Raw genomic sequence first — 13,851 nt, 5'->3', positions numbered from 1 at the left:
TATCAATGCAGTAGCCATCCCTTCCGGCCGCATGTAACAAAGAATAGTTAGGGCAAATCTACAGCAAGGCAACAGTACACGTCATCCCCCACGAATGATGCAGCGCATCATTTGACTTCGATACCGATACCAGTCTTAGTATCACGATACTCGGTTACCACAGCAACTAAAAGGCGTATTAGCCAAAGTCACAGTCAAAATGGCACTTGAGCCAGACAGATACTTTCAGATTAATATATCATGACATTTTAAATGTTAGATGTCACTTTTTCTGAGATACAACCAATTTGTCTTTGTTCTAACCAATCTACATAAAAACATAACGGTTATAATATACTTTAAATGTTAAGTCTCTATTGATAAACTGGGTAAATCAAGATGTAGCCTAGGCCAATTCACAATAGAGGTGAATGCGTATTCAATAGGAATGTGTGCATGCATTGAGGTATATGGAGCTTGTTTTGGCTGATTTCATGGTGCTACAGATGAAAAACAAATCTGTTTCCCTTCCATTTGAGACTTATTTTATTGTACTGATCAACAACATTTGAATAGAAGAAGCAATCTCTTTTAGAAAAGTGCACGCTGTCTCAGCCCTAATGATGTCATTCACACACATGGACAGAGAGATGTGACTGATGCGAGGGAGACGAAGTGAATGAATCAAGTTTTGGCAATGACTACGGTTTTTGGTGACACTCAGCTTTGAAATAAGGATATTTTGCATTTTTGTTTGCATTTTATGACAAAGTACTAGGGTAGTGAATTGATGTTAGCTTCAGCTGTGAGCTAGCCAGGAAAGTTATCCTACAAAGCTGGAAGCTACCTGTATTTTCTTGCATTGTAAAGTGTTCTAGCCTGTAATGGACATTGTTTTGAGAACAGTAATTAACAGTTGCAACATTTCTACATGATGTGTCGCATGTGTCGAAGTGTGTTAACTTCTGTGCAGCATGAGGGGGGAGCTAACATGTTGTAGCACACACACCCCAGTGAGTGCAGCAGTTGCTCAGGACAGGCTAGAGCTAGAATTGAGTAAGTGTAGCAGGCACGATGCGCTCGATCTATAAAGGGGACATCCGCTGCGCTGATAGACAGACTTGATCCTCTCAAATCAGTAGAAGACATCAGACACATTTGATAGAATTACTGAAAGTAACAAATTCTGTTACCGAACAGTTTCATGTTCTGGTATTGAAAAAGTACAAAAGTTTCAGTATACCGTGCAACACTATTCATTTGGTTTTCTTATGGGAAACATTTTACTCATGAGGGGCTGTATATATAGTGCTTTCAAAGTATTCCCACCCCTTTACCTTTCACATTTTGTTGTGTTACAAAGTCATTTTTTTTGTCAACGATCTACACAAAATACTTGAACGTTAAAGTGGAAGAACATTTTTCTATATTTTTTTATGAATGGGAACAAAAACACTAAAGTATCTCATTCACATAAGTATTCACACCACTAAGTCAATACATGTCAGAATCACCTTTGGCAGTGATTAGAGCTGTGCGTCTTTCTGGGTAAGAACTTTGCACACCTGGGTTTTACTATATTTGCCCATTATTCTTCAAAACATTTGCCAAGCTCTGTCAAGTTCTTTATCATTGCTAGACAGCCCTTTTCAAGTCTCACAATAGATTTACAACTAGATTTAAGTCCAAACTGTAACTAGGCCACTCAGGAATAGTCAATGGCATCTGGTAAGCAATTGCAGTGTATATTTGGCGTTGTGTTTTAGGTTATTGTCCTATTGAAAGGTGAATTTTTTTCCCAGTGTCTGTTGAAAACGATTAGACAACCAGGTTTTCCTCTAGGACTTTGCCTTTGCTCCTTAGTCCTTGCCGATGACAAGCATACACATAACATGATGCAGCCACCACCATTCTTAAAAATATGAAGAGTGGTACTCAGTGATGTGTTGTGTTGGATTCGCCCCAAACAAATTGCTTTGTATTTGGGGATTTTTTTGTTTGTTGCCTTATTGCAAACACCTATCACAGCCATTAAACTCTAACTGTTTTAAAAGACACCATTGGCCTCATGGCTGAAATCCTTCGGTGGTGTCCTTCCTCTCCGGCAACTGAGTTAGGAAGGGTGCCTGTATCTTTGTAGTGACTGGGTGTATTAATACACCATCCAAAGTGTAAAATAAATGACAGCACAATGCGGCCACTTCTTCCATGACCTCCAACTGCTCTTAAATGCTAGTAAAAAAACATTGCTTCAACCAATTGCTGCCCACACCCGTCCGCCCGACTAGCATCACTACTCTGGACAGTTCCGATTTAGAATATGTGGACAACTACAAATACCTAGGTGTTTGGTTAGACTGTAAACTCTCCTTCCAGACTTACATTAAGCATCTCCAATCCAAAATTAAATCTAGAATCAGCTTCCTATTTCGCAACAAAGCCTCCTTCACTCATGCTGCAGAACATACCCTCGTAAAACAGACTATCCTACCAATCCTTGACATCAGCGATGTCATTTACAAAATAGCCTCCAACACTCAGCAAATTGGATGTAGTCCATCACAGTGCCATTGGTTTTGTCACCCACCACTACGACCTGTATGCTCTCGTTGGCTGGCCCTCGCTACATATTTGTCACCAAACCCACTTGCTCCAGGGCATCTACAAGTTTTTGCTAGGTAAAGCCCCGCCTTATCTCAGCTCACTGGTCACCACAGCAACACCCACCTGTAGCATGCGTTCCAGCAGGTATATTTCACTGGTCATCCCCAAAGCAAACACCACATTTGGCTGCCTTTCCTTCCAGTTCTCTGCTGCAAATGACAAGAACGAATTGCAAAAATCACTGAAGCCTTATATCTCTCTCACTAACTTTAAGCATCAGCTGTAACAGCAGCTTACCGATCAATGCACCTGTACACAGCCCATATATAAATAGCCCACCCAACTACCTCATCCCCAGATTGTTAATTATTTTTTGCTCCTTTGTGCCCCAGTATCTCTACTTGCACATCTATCACTCCAGTGTTTAATTGCAAAATTGTAATTATTTTGCCACTATGGCCTATTTATTGCCTTACCTCCCAAATCTTACTACATTTCCACACACTGTTTAAATATTTTTCTATTGTGTTATTGATTGTAAGTTTGCTTATCCCATGTGTAACTGTGTTGTTGTTTTTGTCGCACTGCTTTGCTTTATCTTGGCCAAGTCGCAGTTGTAAATGAGAACTTGTTCTCAACTGGCCTACCTGGTTAAATAAAGGTGAAATAAACAAATAAATGCTCAAAGGGATAGTCAATGTCTGCTTTTTTTTTTAGACCCATAAATAAATATGTGCCCTTTTTGTGAACCATATGAAAACCTCCCTGGTCTTTGTGGTTGAATCGGTTCAAATTTAAAATGCACTGCTCGACTGAGGGACCTTACAGATAATTGTATGTGTGGGGTACATAGAGAAGGTAGTCATTTAACACTATTATTGTCCATGCAACCTCAGTTTTACTCTTAAACTTATTTGCTTGCCATAACAAATGGGTTGAATACTTATTGACTCTTGACATTTCAGTTTTATATTTTTTATTAATTTGCAAACATTTCTAAAAACAGATTTCCCCTTTGACATTACAGGCTATTGTGTGTAAATCAGTGAGACAAAATCTCAATTTAATCAATTTAAAATTCAGACTTTAAGACAACAAAATATGGAAAGGTCAAGGGGTCTGGAAGCACTGTGAGTACAAAATGTAATGACTGTAGGGACAGGAGATATGCATGTTCAAAGTTTTGGAATTTCAGTTGATTACTACAGTGCTCCCTTGGGACAACCAGTCATTTTGTAAATGTCGGATTTCCATGGCAAGACGCATTTTCAAACCCAAGTTTCATTGTACATACGGGGACAGATCCACAGTCCCACGGGGACAATAAAAGTGATTATGAAAAAAATATATAAAAAAATATGAAAACCAACATTATTGTCAACTGTATCTGTATGGAATTACACTGCTTACAGGTAGTCACCCTTTCAAAATGTTCACCTTTTGTGAATGGGCGGAGCTTATAGATCCTTATGGGAAACTTGTAAAAATATTGAAAAATATAATTTCACTCTGACATTATGGGTTATTGTCTGTAGGCCAATGACAAAAAAATCTCTAAATCGATTTTAAATTCAAGCTGTAACAACAAAATGTGGAAAAGGTCGAGGGGTGTGAATACTTTCTGAAGGCACTGTGTGTGTGTACACAGTGCATTCGGAAAGTATCCAGACCCCTTGACTTTTTCCCCTTTGCTACGTTACAGCCTTGTTCTAAAATGGATTACATAAAAATTCCCGGAAATCTCCAACAAAATACCTCATAATGACGAAGCAAAAACAGGTTTAGAAAGTTTTGGAAGCAGAAACAAATGGAAACAGAAATACATACTTAAGTATTCAGACTAGAGGTCGACTGATTAATCAGGGCCGATTTCAAGTTATAACAATCAGAAATCGGTGTATTTGGGCGCCGATTATGCCGATTATTTTTTTGGACACTTTTATTTAATCTTTATTTAACTAGGCAAGTCAGTTAAGAACACATTATTATTTTCAATGACAGCCTAGGAACGAGGCAGAACAACAGATATTTACCTTGTCAGCTCGAGGCATTCAATCTTGCAACTTTACAATTAACTAGTCCAAAGCTCTAACCACCTGCCTCACGAGGAGCCTGCCTGTTATGCGAATGCAGTAAGCCAAGGTAATTAAAAAAGTATTTAGTCAGCCACCAATTGTGCAAGTTCTCCCACTTGATGCCTGTAATTTTCATCATAGGTGCACTTCAACTATGACAGACAAAATGAGAAAAAAAATCCAGAAAATCACATTGTAGGATTTTTTATGAATTTATTTGCAAATTATGGTGGTAATAAGCATTTGGTCAATAACAAAAGTTTATCTCAATACTTTGTTATATACCCTTTGTTGGCAATGACAAGAGGTCAAACGTTTTCTGTAAGTCTTCACAAGGTTCACACACTGTTGATGGTATTTTTGCCCATTCCTCCATGCAGATCTCCTCTAGAGCAGTGATGTTTTGGGGCTGTTGCTGGGCAACACGGACTTTCAACTCCCTCCAACGATTTCCTATGGGGTTGAGATCTGGAGACTGGCTAGGCCACTACAGGACCTTGAAATGCTTCTTACGAAGCCACTCCTTCGTTGCCCGGGCTGTGTGTTTGGGATCATTGTTATGCTGAAAGACCCAGCCACTTTTCATCTTCAATGCCCTTGCTGATGGAAGGAGGTTTTCACTCAAAATCTCACGATACATGGCCCCATTCATTCTTTCCTTTACACGGATCAGTAGTCCTGGTCCTTTTGTAGAAAAACAGCCCCAAAGCATGATGTTTCCACCCCCATGCTTCACAGTAGGTATGGTGTTCTTTGGATGCAACTCAGCATTCTTTGTCCTCCAAACACGACGAGTTGAGATTTTACCAAAAAGTTATATTTTGGTTTCATCTGACATTCTCCCAATCTTCTTCTGGATCATCCAAATGCTCTCTAGCTAACTTCAGATGGGCCTGGACATGTACTGGCTTAAGCAGGGGGACACGTCTGGCACTGCAGGATTTGAGTCCCTGGCGGCGTAGTGTGTTACTGATGGTAGGCTTTGTTACTTTGGTCCCAGCTCTCTGCAGGTCATTCACTAGGTCCCCCCATGTGGTTCTGGGATTTTTGCTCACCGTTCTTGTGATCATTTTGACCCCACGGGGTGAGATCTTGCGTGGAGCCCCAGATCGAGGGAGATTATCAGCGGTCTTGTATGTCTTCCATTCCCTAATAATTGCTCCCACAGTTGATTTCTTCAAACCAAGCTGCTTACCTATTGCAGATTCAGTCTTCCCAGCCTGGTGCAGGTCTACAATTTTGTTTCTGGTGTACTTTGACAGCTCTTTAGTCTTGGCCATAGTGGAATTTGGAGTGTGACTGTTTGTGGTTGTGGACAGGTGTCTTTTATACTGATAACAAGTTCAAACATGTGCCATTAATACAGGTAACGAGTGGAGGACAGAGGAGCCTCTTAAAGAAGAAGTTACAGGTCTGTGAGAGCCAGAAATCTTGCTTGTTTGTAGGTGACCAAATACTTATTTTCCACCATAATTTGCAAATAAATTCATTAAAAATCCTACAATGTGATTTTCTGGATTTTTTTTCTCATTTTGTCTGTCATAGTTGAAGTGTACCTATGATGAAAATTACAGGCCTTATCTTTTTAAGTGGGAGAACTTGCACAATTGGTGGCTGACTAAATACTTTTTGCCCCACTGTATATATTTTTAAACCTGCATATTTAGCTAAAAGAAATCCAGGTCAGCAGGCAATATTAACCAGGTGAAATTGTGTCACTTCTCTTGCGTTCATTGCACGCAAAGTCAGGGTATATGCAACAGTTTGGATAGCCTGGCTCATTGCGAACTAATTTGCCAGAATTTTACATAATTATGACATAACATTGAAGGTTGTGCAATGTAACAGCAATATTTAGACTCATGGATGCCACCCGTTAGATAAAATACGGAACGGAATAAACCTTTTGTTTTCGAGGTGATAGTTTCCGGATTTGACCTAAGGCTCATATTTCTGTGTGTTTATTACAGTTAAGTCTATGATTTGATAGAGCAGTCTGACTGAGGGGTGGTAGGCAGCAGCAGGCTCGTAATAGTCAAAGGCATGTGGTTTAGAGAGAAATAGTCGACGCGTTATAATTCCTGTAATAACTTGCGGCTGAACTTGAAAGGGGTTCCTTTGTTATTTTACCGTTCATGTCTTTCAAAGAGAATGTCTTGATCAACTTCAAATAAGGTCTGTGTTTCGTGCAGGCTGAAACCGCCACGGTGTTTTGATTCCCGTGTAAATCTCACTGGGATAAGGTAACGTTTGTCAAAATATTTTCATAAATCCACTCTACAAAATTTTTTATATTCGCTTATATTTAGCCAATATTGATCAGAGTTACCTTGTCCTATGGATATCTACACACTTATAAAATTGGCAAGGTGGTGTAAGCCTACACGAAACACAGACCTTATTTTAAGTGAATCTAAAAACATCCTATGGAATAAATGAAGAAACCGCTTTTCAGATTTTGATAGGTGTCATGGGAATTATGACTCGCACTTTGGTAGTCAATTCTTACCATGTCCATTATTAAAATAGGATTTCCTGCATATAGAAAGTACAGTTTTTGTTTTCAACATTCATCACAGGGAACTTAAAAACAGGTAACTTGAGAGCATTTGTCTCCAAAGCAGACTCTTCAGGATCATTGTCACTTCAGAGCTGTGTGTGTGTTCTACAGATGGCAGAGAAAAGCAGAGCACCAGTGTGGGACTGTTACATGGAATTGGCACCAGGGAAAGCAAGGTGTCTTATTTGTGATAAAGATGTAAGCATGGGGTCAGCAAAGGCTAAATCATAAAATACCACCAACCTGTGGAATCACCTTAAGAACACCCATCCAAAAGCCCATAATGTATTATATTAAGTTAAAATAAGTGTTAATTCAGTATTGTTGCAATTGTCATTATTACAAAAGTGTATATATAAAAATAAAAAAATGGTCAGATTAAGATCGGTATCTGCTTTTTTTGTCCTCCAATAATCGGTATCAGTGTTGAAAAATCATAATCGGTCGACCTCTAATTCAGACCCTTTGCTTTGAGACTCTATTTCCATTGATCATCCTTGAGATGTTTCTACAACTTGATTGAGTCCACCTGTGGTAAATTCTATTGATTGGACATGATTTGGAAAGGCACACACCAGTCTATATAAGGTCCCACAGTTGACAGGTCATGTCAGAGCAAAAAACAAGCTGAGGGCAAAGGAATTGTCCGTAAAGCTCCGAGACAAGACAATTGTGTTAAGGCAAAGATCTGGGGAAGGGTAACAAAATATTTCTGCAGCATTGAAGGTCCCTAAGACCACAGTGGCCTTGATCATTGTTAAATGGAAGAAGTTTAGAACCACCTAGACTCTTCCTCAAGCTGGCTGCCCGGTCAAAATTGAGCAATCGGGGGAGAAGGGCCTTGGGAGCTGATCAAGAACCTGATGGTCTCTCTGATAAAGCTCCAGTGTTCCTCTGTGGAGATGGGAGAACATTCCAGAAGGACAACCATCTCTGCAGCACTCCACCAATCAGGCCTTTATTGTAGAGTGGCCAGACGGAAGCCGCTCATCAGTAAAAGACTGCTTGGAGGTTGCCAAAAGGCACCTGAAGACTCTCAGACCAAGATTCTCTGGTCTGATGAAACCAATATTGAACTCTTTGGCCTGAATGTGAAGCGTCACGTCTGGAGGAAACCTGGCGCCATCCCTACGGTGAAGCACGATGGTGGCAGCATCACGCTGTGGGGATGTTTTTCAGCGGCATGGACTGGGAGACTAGTCAGGATTGAGGGAAAGATGAACAGAGCAAAGTACATGGAGATCCTTGATGAAAACCTGCCCCAGAGCGCTCAGAACCTTAGACTGGGGCGAAGGTTCACCTTCCAACAGGACAACAACCCATAGCACACAGCCAAGACAATGCAGGAGTGGCTTCGGGACAAGTCTCTGAATGTCCTTGAGTGGCCCAACCCAACCAAACATTTCTGGAGAGACCTGAAAATAGCTGTGCAGTGATGCTCCCCATCCAACCTGACAGAGCTTGAGAGGATCTACAGAGAAGAATGTGAGAAACTCCCCAAATACAGGTGTGCCAAGCTTTTAGTGTCATAACTCTTTTTGGGTGAGGCAGTAATCGCTGCCAAATGTGCTTCAACAAAGTACTGAGTAAAGGTCTGAATACTTATGCAAATGTGAAATCCGTTCGATTTTTTAAATATATTTGCACACATTTCTAAAACCTGGTTTTGCTTTGACATTATGGTGAATTGTGTGTAGATTGATGAGGGGAAAAAACTATGGAATCCATATGAGAATACTGTGGTAACGTAACTCAACAAAGGAAAAAGTCAAGGGGACTGAATATTTAACAAATGCTATGTATGTAGCACGGAGTTCCAATATGATAAAAAACATCTACAGGCGGGTTATATAGACCAATGAATTTTTTTGTATTAGTCATCCCAGGGATCCTACTTGAAAATGCAACAGAGAAGCAATTTGCAGTTTCGCAAATCACTGAACAGTCAATAGACATGAAATCATAAAATTACACAAACTGTGTAGGACACTAAATACTTCATAATAACAACACAAATGTTATAAGTGGTGGAGTTCAAGTCATATAATTAGTCTCCCATTGACAGCAATGCATGACTTAGGACTCAACTCATGTTACTGTCTGTCTGTATGGAGCTAAGGGGATGATGTGTATGATAGTGAGTCAGCTTCATCAAGTGGTAGTCCTTGAGCTGCTGTGTCCACATGTATAACAATAAATGGCTTGGCTGTGACACATCCACACGCACGCACAGTGACACATCCATGCTACAGTGATTCCTCAGCAGCACATGCCATGTCCACACCCTGATACAGAACAAAGAACATGGAGAGCAGTGGGTGTTGAACATTCCCTGCCCTTCTCTGCCTAGCCCCATCTGAGTCACACACACACACACACACACACCTGATATTTATCAGTGACATAGCCTATTGCTGCAATGACTGCTATGGCATTTCCCAACAAACATTTTCCTATACATTACATATACCATGTAGCTTAAAGTAGAACTGAGCAATGTGACCAAAATATCATATCACAATATTTCTCTAATTTTTTTATCCTCTCATTTAGCTAGCTTTGATGTAGCTAAAATATTAATGCTCACCTATTGGTCTCCGATTTAGAAAATACCATTGCACAAACAACACGCTGATCTAGGCCTAGACCAGAACTGGTGTCAGGCTGTATTAGCTAGCTAAACTCAGCAAAAAAAGAAATGTCCTCTCACTGTCAGTTGTGTTTATCTTCAGCAAACTTAACATGTGTAAATATTTGTATGAACATAAGATTCAACAACCGAGAAATAAACTGAACAAGTTCCACAGACATGTGACTAACAGAAATGGAATAATGTGTCCCTGAACAAAAGGGGGGATCAAAATCAAAAGTAACAGTCAGTATCTGGTGTTGTCACCAGCTGCATTAAGTACTGCAGTGCGTCTCCTCCTCATGGACTGCACCAGATTTGCCAGTTCTTGCTGTGAGATGTTACCCCACTCTTCCACCAAGGCACCTGCAAGTTTCCGGACATTTCTGGGGGGGAATGGCCCTAGCCCTCACCCTCCGATTCAACAGGTCCCAGACGTGCTCAATGGGATTGAGATCCGGGCTCTTCACTGGCCATGGCAGAACACTGACATCCCTGTCTGGCAGGAAACCACGTACAGAACGAGCAGTATGGCTGGTGGCATTGTCATGCTGGAGGGTCATGTAAGGATGAGCCTGCAGGAAGGGTACCACATGGAGGAGCATGTCTTCTCTGAAATGCACAGCGTTGAGATTGCCTGCACTGACAGCAAGCTCAGTCTGATGATGCTCTGACACACCGCCCCACACCTCCAAATCGATCCAGCTCCAGAGTACAAGCCTCGGTGTAACGCTAATTTCTTCGACGATAAACGCAAAGCTGACGATCACCCCTGGTGAGACAAAACCGTGACTCGTCAGTAAAGAGCACTTTTGCCAGTCCTGTCTGGTCCAGCGACGGTGGGTTTGTGCCCATAGGCGACATTGTTGCCGGTGATGTCTGGTGAGGACCTGCCTTACAACAGGGCTACAAACCCTCAGTCCAGCCTCTCTTAGCCTAGTGCGGACAGTCTAAGCACTGATGGAGGGATTGTTCTTTCCTGGTGTAACTCGGGCAGTTGTTGTTGTTGCCATCCTGTACCTATCCCGCAGGTGTGCTGTTCGGATGTACCGATCCTGTGCAGGTGTTGTTACACATGGCCTGCCACTGCGAGGGCGATCAGCTGTCCGTCCTGTCTCCCTGTAGCACTGTCTTAGGCGTCTCAGTACAGACATTGCAATTTATTGCCCTGGCCACATCTGCGGTCCTCATGCCTCCTTGCAGCATGCCTAAGGCACGTTCACGCAGATGCGCAGTGACCCTGGGCATCTTTCTTTTGGTGTTTTTCAGAGTCAGTAGAAAGGCCTCATTAGTGTCCTTAGTTCTCATAACTGTGACCTTAATTGCTTACCGTCTGTAAGCTGTTAGTGTCTTAACGACCGTTCCACAGGTGCATGTTCATTAATTGTTTATGGCTCATTGAACAAGCATGGGAAACAGTGTTTAAACCCTTTACAACGAGGATCTGTGAAGTTATTTGGATTTTTACAAATTATCTTTGAAAGACAGGGTCCTGAAAAGGGGATGTTGCTTTTTTTTGCTGAGTATGTTTGCTCGGACTAAGTACATTTAGCTAGCTAACTAGCGTTTAGCATTAACGGCTAACACAATTTATTTTAGCCACAACTTACTGAGAAAAGACAAACTAGCTGTTTGCAGACAGTAAGATACAAAAACTAAGTGTAATTATAGACCTCTTGTGGATTTATATTAAGAAGCAAAATGGAAAGCAGCATCCGTGTTACCAACACCTTGTTGCATCTTCAGAATTGACCATGCAGATTGCAAGTGGTTGTGACTCCTGGTCGAGCAGAAAAACTGCTCTCCTTGTGTGTGGAAGAAGAGAGACGAGTCAAGTAGCATAAAAACGGACATTTACATGCGGCGGAGTGGTTTAACATATTTAACAAATCAAACATTGAAATACTGTTATACAAGGTCAAGTAAAAACCCAAACCGGTCCGTGCATAAATACAGGTATTTAGTACAATACAGTACTAAAATACCAGTATTAATAAACAGCACTAGCCTAAAACAGACCTGCTAAACATATTATAATTCACACAGGTACTACTGATTTGATGGCAATGAGAGGGTGTGTAGCTCCTGCAATGCAGCAAGTGGCAGCCAGAGAGCAGCAGGGAGATTCCCTAACACCAAAATCACTATGTCCACCCTGTTGCCATGTGGAGATGTGCCCCTCCCACATTATTCAGACCAACAATGCAGCACTAAGTATTTGTAAAATTATTCTTGACAAAATGTTGACAAACATGCAGCTGCTAAGAAAAAAACTCACTAAGAACTGTTAGAGCCCCCTGGATCGATGATGAATTAAAAAAATTGCATGGTTCAAGGGATGAAGAAAAAAAGAGCAAAGTGGCAAAAAACATTCAGGCTGCTCAGCTGATTGGTTGACATTTTATCAATTGAAAAATTGTGACAAAAAAAAAATCAATAATAATAATAACCAAAACAATATAAAATGGGAAAAAACTTGAGCACCTTATACTATGGGCAGACAATTATTTAATCTCCATCGTTAATTGAAGTTGATTGGTCTTTTATAACAAAACCTATTGATATAGCCAATCATTTAAATTAATATTTCACTGGTTAAGTGGACAAACAGAAGTGAAATGACAACATTGACCAATGAACCATCATATTTGATTATTTAAGATCTAATAATGAAAAAGAAGGATTGCCATATTGAATTTGGGTGGAAGAGGTGGAAAAACAGTTGTTATCCATCAATAATGATAAGCCACCTGGTATAGACAACCTAGTTGGGAAGTTATTGAGAATGGTAGCGGACTGTATTGCCACCCCATTTGCCATATATTTAACCAAAGCCTAAAGGGTTGTGTGTGTCCACAGGAGCGGAAGGAAGCGAAAGTAATTCCACTACCTAAAAATAGAAAAGCACCCTTTGCTGGCTCTAACAGCAGCTCAATCAGTGAAGCTGACTGTTCTTAGTAAACTGATGGAGAGAATTGTGTTTGAACAAATACAAGGGCATTTTTTAAAGAACAAGTTAGTTACTGACTTTCAGCATGCATATAGGGAAGGGCACTCAACTTGTACTGCACTGACTTAGATGACTGATGATTGGCTAAAATAAATTGATAATCAGATGATAGTTGGAGCTGTATTGTTAGATTTCAGTGCGGCTTTTGAGACTATTGATCGTCACTTATTATTGGAAAAAATACTTGTTGTGGCTTTACGTAACCCGTCATCACATGATTGGAGAGTTATTTATCCAATTGAACTCAGAGAGTATTCTTCAATGGAAGCTTCTCTAACATCAGAAATGTACAGTACGGTATTCCCCAGGGCAATTGCCTTGGGCCAATACTCTTCTCTATATTTACAAATTATTTGCCACTTGTCTTACAAGCTAAAATGACTATATATGCTGATGATTGCACACTACACATCAGCACTTAGAGCCAGTGAGCTCACTGAAACTCTTAGCAATGAGTTACAGTCAGTGTTAGAATGAGCAATGAGCAATAAACTGCCCTTAAATACATCTAAAACTAAAAGCATTACATTTGGCTCAAAGCATAACTCTTAGACCTAAACCTCAACTGGAGTTGTGTATAAAAGGTGTGACCATGGAACAAGTTGAAGAATCTGAACACCTAGAAGTAACACTGGCTGTTCAGTTAATATTGTCAAGTCATATTGACAAAGTTGTTGTGAAGATGGGGAGAGGCATGCCTGTTATAAAATGATGTTATGCGTTGTTTTTTTAACACACCTGTACTAGTTGTTCAGGCTTTGATCACAACTTGATTAATGTCCGGTAATATGATCAGGTGCAGCAAAGTAAGACCAAAGAAAGCCGCAGCGGGCTCAAAACAAAGCAACACGCCTTGCCCTTAACCGCACACACAGAACTAACATCAACAACATGCATGACAGTCTTTCATGGTTGAGGAGAAATTGACTGCTTCCCTTCTAGTCTTTTTAAGGAACATTTGTGTGTTGAAAATGCCTAACCAGTTGTATAGTCT

The 13,851-nt window shown here is 40.6% G+C and overlaps 1 protein-coding gene across 1 annotated transcript in view; it reads right to left on the bottom strand.

Annotated features, from left to right (window-relative positions):
- The window catches only part of LOC135542316 (mitogen-activated protein kinase 14A-like), a 49,061-nt gene that overhangs the window by 27,725 nt on the left and 7,485 nt on the right, over nt 1-13,851 (bottom strand). The window lies entirely within an intron of this gene.

The sequence above is a fragment of the Oncorhynchus masou genome, chromosome 6 (genome assembly GCF_036934945.1).
Source record: "Oncorhynchus masou masou isolate Uvic2021 chromosome 6, UVic_Omas_1.1, whole genome shotgun sequence".
NCBI classification, from domain to species: domain Eukaryota; kingdom Metazoa; phylum Chordata; class Actinopteri; order Salmoniformes; family Salmonidae; genus Oncorhynchus; species Oncorhynchus masou.
The sequence above is the reverse complement of the archived record's forward strand: the minus strand, read 5'-3'. Positions and strand labels throughout refer to the sequence as shown.